Genomic DNA, 9,778 nt, shown 5'->3' on the forward strand with positions numbered 1-9,778 from the left:
TCATCAACCATGTCATGATTTCTCATGAAATTTTGGTTTCAATGGATGACGTTTATAGGTCTAATTTGTCTTTTGTTAAGTTCACATTTGCATGATAACAAAAGTTGTGAAAGTTTATAGTATCATCTAGTTCTATCTAAATATTGATAACAAATAATATATGAGAGTTTAATGTAAGAGTGACTTTATGTTGGCTATGCAAACCTCAAAACTGTCATAACGCGGCTTAAGTATTGATACTAAATTTATGATTAAACACCATAATTCATAAGGTATCCTAAAGCATAACTAGAACAGTTTATTATGGTTTATGATAACTTGAACATTTAATTTTGTCATCAACACTCATGTTAGTTATTCGTTGATTTTTGGTAAGGAAACATATAAAGAACTAGAATCAACATATCATGTGTTAATTGGAATATAGAATTAGCAGACTTAAATATCATGAATATGTGACTACTGATTTTAGCTAATAGTTCTTTTAAATTATGGAAAATCTCGTTGCTTATGCCTAGTATAATGACATATATATGCATTGAGGCTTTTCTTTAGAGAACTTAAAACTAGAAGTTATACTTGTATTTTGTCTATGAACCTTAGAATTATCCTCTTTTAGGTTTTAGTGGTGGTGAGTTGAATAACATCTTATTTTCCAGTACTAGATATTTCTTTTCTTGTACATATGTTGCTGATCAACACACTCATTTTCCTTTGGTACTTCTGAGTGTTATAGTTGATTCTTAAGGCATCAAATTGTACTATTGAAAAATTTAGTGTATAATGTACTAGAAAAATTATACTTATTTTCATGTGTAAGCCCTTAATTTTATGGGTCATGTTATGATATTGTACATTATAATGTATTCAATAATGCTATTTAACCTTATAGTTAGAATTTAAAAGAAATGCATGCATTTTAGTTGTTATTTTGATTATTTTCTAGATATTAGAATAGTTTTAGGGAAAACTAAATCTAGAATAACTCTATTTGATAGCATGAGTTTATTAATTATCATAAGAGACATTATGTTTGACTCGTCTCATTTATCATGTTCTAGGTTTCTTCTTTATTACTATTATTAGAATGAGCAATTTGATAGTCATGTCTTGAGAAATAATAAAAAATGAGAAGAGCTAAAAGTTATGAAACTTTTTATGAGGCAAACATATTGGATTTGAAATTAGAGTGGATGATTTGAATAAGAGTAATTTATAGGAAGAAAATTATAGTGAGTAATGTAATGTGATATTTAAAGTAACACATATTAAATTTTATGATCGTTAGATTAATGAAGAATCATTAATGTGATGATCATTATATTTTATTGAAGATGTAATATGTCTATTATTAACATCAAACTAATAGACAACTTAAATTAAAAGTTCTACTTAAATAAAAAAATAAATCACCTTTGGGCAGAATTAAATCTTATTTAAGTATATGTGCAAAACAATTATAACACATCACCTTCGGGCAGAAGTGAAACAATCATTTTAATTATGCACGAGTTAGTTTTGCTTTATTTAAATGTAACTCATCACCTTTGGGCAGAATCGATACATTTTAAATCATGTTAGGCTAAACTAACATGGCTTGTATTAAGACTTGAATGATATGCCAGATGTAATGCATCACCTTTGGGCAGAAGCTTACATCAACAATTTATTCAAGTTTAAGTCTTTCTATGTTTTGTAAAATCAGTCAATATATATTTATATTATAAGTGTCTCACAGAACATTAATTAATTATCGTGTTTTCGGTTTTATGAGATCTCAGAAATTATGAGTTCTCGGTTAACACTTGGGTTTTCGGTTTTATGAGATCTCGAAAATCATGAGTTCTCGGTTAACACTTGAGTTTTTTTTTAGATCTCGGTTTTAACCAAGATTTCGGTTTTAATGAGATCCCGGTTTTAACCAAGATTTCGTTTTTAACCAAATTAAATTATTTAAGGTAAACATATTTTGGTTCAAATTCTTTGGAGATTAATTTTATCTCTAAGATTTGTTTTAATTTTGAAATTCATAAATTCCATAATTATTCAAAATTTAAAATATTTGAAGATTTGTTTATTCAATTATTTTAGGAAAAAACACAATAATAATCTGAATTTTAACCAAAATATGCAATGTTTTCTAAAAACTCATAATGAACACGAATAACACTACCGAAAAACCATAAAGTTTTTAATAGGTTTTTGCTGTGAAATTGGTTATAAGATTGTTTTTAAACAGTTTATATATAACTAGATTTCAATAAGTTCAAAAGAATTTAATGACAATAAAACAGAATTCGGGTTTATCATATTTTAGTTCATGTCTTCCGGTTTAGATCCAAATTAATTTAGGGAAAACATAAAGAACTGATTAATCAACATAGCTCTGATACCACATGTTGATCAGTTCTTCACGTATGTAATAGAAAACATGAATGTTATGATAAACCCATAAGTAAAACATATCTGTTACAATAGGGGAAGTAGTAACCGCCGGAGAAGGATGTAGACGACATGATAGTCAGCTTGGTCGAGTTCCCCTTTAGGATGTATGTTAGTGATGGGGATTAGGGTTCTTGAGGAAACCGAATTATGGAGAGATATAGGGGTCACGAATTACTTAATGTGAGAGTTAGGTTTTTCTTATGATGTTAATTAATCTTTTCCATGTACTTATATACACCCAAGGGGAAACCCTTGATTAGCAAGTAATGGTAATATGGTCCATCAACAATTACCTAGCTAATATAATAATAAGGTATAATTTAATTATTTTGATCTATTATTATATAAATGATAATTATAGCCATACATAAATATATATATCCATATATTTATTCTTACATAGGATTTATTGTTTATTTAGCTTTGGTTAAATATTAAATTGAAGAACATTGTTTTTGGAACCTATAATTCAGTTTATCGGTCTTCGAATACTAAGACGTTATAAGCCATTTGAATGCTTTCGTTCCAGCTTCAGACAACCGACGATTGTGTCTGTTGCTAGAGATCTTTTAACTTATAGTGATATGTTTTCTATGTGGTTATTGTTTTAAATTTGTTGACACTATATTTGTTATAATACCTATACTTATTATTATTATTATTATTATTATTATTATTATTAGCACGTTAATAAAAACTTAGATTATATTTAAATGACAAATTCGGTTTTATGTTCAGTTACACATGGACACTTTTCCATAGCATCAGATGGATGAAAGTTACTAGTTTTATTATATACTAGATTTTATTCTCTGTATTACGGGGTTGTTTTTTATTATTCGCTTTAATATTTATATATGTATATTTGGATTTTAATTTTATTTATTATAAGAAAGTTAAAAATTAATATACTTAAGGTTTGATGATAAAATGGTTTCACAAATAAATGATATGTTATAATCCGGTTTAAAAACTATCTGGGTTTGGTGATACCATTACCCGTTTATTTTCTTTATTATAAAATTGTTTCTTAATTATAAACAATATCTTTTTTTTTTAAATAAAATAGGATATTAATTTTTAGTATATCCCTATTTTATAGGATTTTCATATCAAATACTTTATGATATTAATTTTTAATATAATGAGATGTTATAACCCATTTAAGAGCTATCTGGGTTTGGTGAGACCTTTACCCGTGAATTCGGGTCAAATGCGTGAGAAACCTTCATTTACAAATAAAGTAATCTGATGGCTTGAGAGAATGGTTGTTTTACATTTTTCATTTTTTAATATTTATTTTTTGGATTTTAATTTTCTTTATTGTAGGAAAGTTAATAATATACTTAGGGTTTGATGATTAAAGGGTTTCATAAATAAATGATATGTTATAACCCGTTTAAAAGCTATCTGGATTTGGTGACCCATGACCTGCTTATGTTTTTTACTATAAAATTGTTTATTAATTATAAATAATATATTTTTCTTTTTAAATTGGATATTAATATCCCTATTTTATAGGATTTTCATATCAAATAATTTGTAAGATTAATTTTTAATTTAATGAGATGTTATAACCCGTTTAAGAGCTATCTGGTTTTGGTACGACCCATACCCATGAATTTGGATTAAATCAATGAGAGACCTCTATTTAAAAATCAAGCAATCTGGTGGCTTCCATAAAAGGGGGAAGCGACCAAATCGCGACACGTAGGATTTTAGGGTTTCGTTTATATATATTATAGTTTCATAATTCATAATATCTTCAGTAGAGGCTATTAATTATTTATTTATTTACTTACCACCATAATTCTGCCATACCTTGCGCATTGGCAGGATTTAAGAGCATTCCGAGTCTATTCTCCATATCTACTCTATAATTACACTAAAAACACCGTCTTTTTTCTCTTATTTTCAATTAAATAATACATTTTTTATACTTTTATCATTACCTTTTCTCTCTCATTCACTCACAATCACTTTCAAAAACATTAAAAAATTATAGAGATGAACAGCGCGCTTCTCCAAATTTAACCTTAACTATGAGCAGTAACATTTTCTCTCTTCTCCTCTCACAACCATTTTTAACCATCTCTAAAAAATGAAAAACCACCTCATATAACTTGAAGAATCCATTGAAAATGCTCTAAACCAATCATATATTACTGAACCAATTGATTACGGATTATTTAATGCGTTTATAATTGTAACGTGTTTTAAAAATAATTATAACTGATAAAATCATCGAAATTTATATTAAAATTCAAAATTGTGCTCTAGATAACATCTGGTTCATTTCGAATGGTACTTATCGAAAGTCTTAAGTCAGAATTTGACTTTGTTGAATAGTAGAAAGAATCCCACGTAAAGATTTGAAAGCCTCAAAACTCAAAAGAATCCCACGCTTTAGTTGAAACTTAATAGTCTGATCTCGTTTCTTTTATATGACAAATATATTATTTTTTGATTCTTCATGTGGTGCACATTTTTTTTGTATATTATTCTCTCTTTCATAATGTTTTGTATTTTTTTATTTTTTGTATATTCATACGATTGTTTGCATGTTTCTTTTCCTATTTTTCATTTATACTCGAAGCGTTATGTCTAAATGTATTATACAGTGATCGGAATTAACAAGCATGTAGACAAAATGGTTTTTATAATTGTAAAATTAAATGCATAAGAGCGTTTAATTTATATGATTATAACTTAATTTTACTTAAAATAGTCATAATAAATTCTAATCCCAGGTACCCCCTTCGACAACCAATTCTATTGTCAAAATCAAGATTAATATCGTGCTTTTCGTTTTTTGTTTACGTTTTCTAGTATAACAGACGTAATGTTGGTGTATACCCAGACAAAAACAAAAGAGTGGTTCCAATTTAAGAGGAGCAAATAAGAAAACTTTTAGGATAATCCAAACGTTTCTGTTTTGGCTCTTGTTTTAGGATATACTAACCGGTAAATTACTAGTAATAATATGTAATGTAGAAAAACAAATTACGTTTTCTTTAGTTAAAAAATAGGTAATGAAATGATATAATTAGTAAGCTCATGAATAGCCATCACCACTTTGATAGCCTGCTCATGAGTTTTACCTTAAGTTCATTTAAAAGTTTCTTCTGTTTGACGTTGTGGTTCCAAGTCTACTCATGTGCCATATTCCTGGGTTTAAGATTGGGTGAAGCACCGCTGGGTAACCTAGGGCTCATGACATCAAACACAAGAACATAAAGTTTCATTGAATTATTTAAGTTCAAAGTGTTACGCACAATATGGTTACTTTTGTTACTTATCAAAAACATTTAGTAAGTATATATATTCTCCTTCAGTCCTTTAGTTTGTTGGCACCCTAGACTATGTCTATATTCCTAACACTATAGGTTAGTTCTTGGTAAGCCCTGTAATACCATATGGTGTAACGCTTTAGTGAGGCTTAGGCTCTAGTTTGAAATTAATGATGCTTGTGTATTAGCAAACGGAACATGACATTGTTCATTAGTTTTATCGAACTAACGGAATAATAATGACAAAACCGAAATTAGCATCAAGCTATTGAACTAGTTTGCATTGCATAATTAAATCCTGTTTTCTTAAGGCAAGAATATGATTAATTAAAGACAAAAAAAAAAAACAATAATGGTTGTTCAAAGATAACATGTTTTTTTTTAAACTTAAAAATACAGACGCATGAAAACAATAAATTCTAATCAAACTTATAATAAGTTATAATAATAAAGAAATCACGTTGAAAAACGAATGGATACAATAAAAGAAGACAAAGAAATCATGTTGAAAAACAAATGGATATAATAAAAGAAGACGTGCTTATAAAATTTAAAAACAATAATTAAATAATTACCGGATATTAGGATCAAGATTTAGTCTAATTTATTTAATTTATTCATATGTTAAGTAATTTGTTCATGTTTTTAGTGTCGAATTCTTACCAATTTCTATATTTCTTTAAGTGTGAAAACTTAAAAACAATATGTTCTGACTTATTTTCTCCAATATATTCATGAAAGGATCTATAAATGTTGGTTTTAATTTAATCATTTGGGACTTTATACAATAATGTTATATTCGTCTTGTATAGGGCTTCTATAAACTTATACGATTATATAACTAGAGCATGTACAACGGTTTCAGTTGCTTGGTTATGTGGAACCAAGCCGACGAAATACTCAAATCCGGACTTCACCGTTGTGGAGCAAGTCTGTCGATGTGAGGTTTGCTTCTCTAGACAAGCAGTGGACAGATTGGTGACCACTCCACACACACACAATTTTGATAACTTTTAATGTGTTTTATGGGTGTTTGTTGTTGTAGAAGAAAATTGATGTTTTTAAATAAAGTTTGGAATCTGATGTAAACTTGTGGAGCTGATGTGACGATTTGTGAATATTTGTTGTTGTAGGTGCTATAAGATCTCGATTATATACAGTCAAAATGTAATCGTCTAATTTAGTCTTTTAACATGAAATAGTGGTGGTATTTTTGTGGATTCATTTTCGATCTTAAGATCCTGATTTTATTTACCAACAAAAACGGTTCTAAAAGAAGCTCGAACTTGGCAACCTTACGTGCATGTGTTCTCAAAATTTCTAGGAGAGATGTTAATTAGAAGCGAAACGAGAATGCTAACAAATTGTTCTCCAAATCCCTCATAAATATTGGTAGTTTCAGAATAACCTAAAAAAACACTTCAACCTTACAAAAACCATAACCTAACGTTAACTAATTATGAGTAAACTATAAAATCATCACTTTTGTTGTTGTTGTTACTCCAAAACAGAAAGCAAAATTAAAAACTTAATTCTTTCCAATTAAAATTAAGAAGAATCTTAAAATAGACAACCCAACATAAACCCACACGATTTATAAAAATAAAATAATATGGGCGGCAGTAACAAACATAGAATAATTAATTAATGAAATTTTCGTAGCAATTTGTCTTCAAGTTAATGGCTTTTGTTGCTACTTCCTTTTCATTACAAAGAAATTATGGCCTCAAAACCAGGCGTCCTATTCAAAGCTTTTAACACGTCTAAATGGTTGTTCAAAACTGTCTCGATCGATAAACCCGGATTCCGTGCATACTTTTGGGGAACATTGGATCAATTTCTAAAACCTAAAGCAGCCGGTACAACTTCTATATAGCAACATGTTTTGTTTGATTGTTTGTCGATAGTCAAACAAAAAACCTTATTATTGTACAGCTTTTGCTGCAAACATTAGTTACAACTGCCATGCAGGTGCAAAGAAGTTGAGGTGAATCAACCGAGGAGTGATCTAGAAGTTTAAGGATTTGAAATTGTTTCTTCTTTGGATTGTTTGATGAAGTTAACAAATCTCAACTCAAATAGCTAACATTAATTGTATTAATCTTTCTAATTACTACAACATATAATTTGATTAGCTTTTGTGGGTCAAGTTAAAATAAGAAGTACGATATTTGTAAAAAGGATAAAAAATAATCTAGACCATTGATTTTGAGTTTGAAGGGTTGAGATTAGATTGAAAAAAAACTAAAGATAAAAATAAAATAAAAGCAAGGGCATCAAAGGAATAACACATATTGCTGACTTTCTCTCTCCGCATGCAAGGCACATGCCAATTACCTCCATCATTTTAAAACGTCCATAAGTTCTTTATACAACATCGTCTTTTGAAAAAAAAATCACTATAATAGCGAGCATTTTATCTTGAAGATGAGTATCATATTGCTATACAAAACTTTTTTAAAAAATAGTGGGTTTTATACATTGTGTTTTTTATTTGTTTATTGTGTTTTATACATTGTGTTTTTATGATCATTGTGTTTTATAAATGAAAAAATTCCCAAAATAGCCCCTTTTAGTGAGAGAGAGAGTGATGTTCGAGTATTTTGTACATATATTAGTGTGTTAATTATGTAGTATTGTTTAGTAAATTGTTAGAACTTTGGTACTTCATACGTGCTTGTGTGTTTCAGGTCATTGATCGTTAAAAATGCTAAATTGGAGACTTTTACGAGCATGGAATGATATCTCGGGAAGACAGGTGCATAAATTGAAGTCTTAGGAAGTGTTAGAAGGATTCGGGAGGAGTTTGGATGAGAAACCTAAAGCCGATGCTAAAACTGAACAAGATGGGTTCACAAAAAGCGACCAAGAAGTAAAACGAGCATATCTTGGGCTAGAAAATGAGTTACGGAATCCATAATATATGAATTTCGGGTTTCTCAACGAGAGGAATCCAAAAATGAGGTTACCTACCATCGCATAGCGCGATGGTATGGTCATATGACCATCGCGCTACGCGATGGTCCGCACAGACGGGAAATTTAGGGTTTTATGTTATATTCGTTTTGAGGACCCTAGACGCCATTCTTCACCTTCCAGGCGATTTCCAGAGCAGAATAGCAAGTCCCGATCATCCCCAATCATCTCTAAGTGTCCTACATGGCCTACCAGATCATAACTGAGGCCCGAGAGATGCCGATGCGCGGCTAGTTTCTTTGAGTCATACCCGGAATGTAGAGTATTGTATCTTTCAGTTTTTCTCATGTATTTAGAATGAATTGATTGTAATGATCTTTGATTAATCTATGAGTATTGATGTCTAGTATTATTGTGCACTCAGTCGGTTTAGGTTTATTTCGATCAGAACGATTATTGTGCCAGTTGCTATGATAATTGCTTATAGGATTGTTTTGACTAGTTGAATGTGATGAAACATACGCTTTCCCTTAGTTGAGTCACACTGGCAGGGACTGTTTGATAACCAGTGCCGTGTGTTTGTAAGCGTTGATTGTAAGGCCCCGAACCCGGTAGCCCTACTTTAGCGTCGGATTTACTCATAAACACAGTTCTTCAATCAGAGTTTATTAAAACTTTTCGCGGAATATAAAACATCAATCATTTGTTACAAAACGTTAAACTTTTTCTTTGATACCATAACACAAAACTTTATATTTAAAACATCTTTACTTCTTTCTTCAGATGCCAGCCGTTCAATCCATGCCATGTGTCGTCCTCATGCTAACTCTGTAATCAGCTCACCTGCGTGCATACTAAAAGTCAGCTACGCTGAGTGAGTTCTAGTTAATCGAACGCCATACAATACATACACATACATACATATCCGTAGATACATATCCATACTTCACTAGTTACCCTTCTGTTCTACATACACACTTACTACCATACATACACACATATTTATAACCACTAACCTCAGTCTACCGTGAGTACGTTCATAGTCCGCCGTCTATACCTGTACTCAAGGTCGTGAACACGTAAAAGGTCCGCGGTCCTTACCTATGTTCACCCTTTATGGTACGTGC

The sequence above is a fragment of the Bidens hawaiensis genome, unplaced genomic scaffold (assembly GCF_021521415.1).
Source record: "Bidens hawaiensis isolate Kalapana, Puna unplaced genomic scaffold, B.hawaiensis_p1.1 tig00017586_1, whole genome shotgun sequence".
NCBI lineage: Eukaryota > Viridiplantae > Streptophyta > Magnoliopsida > Asterales > Asteraceae > Bidens > Bidens hawaiensis.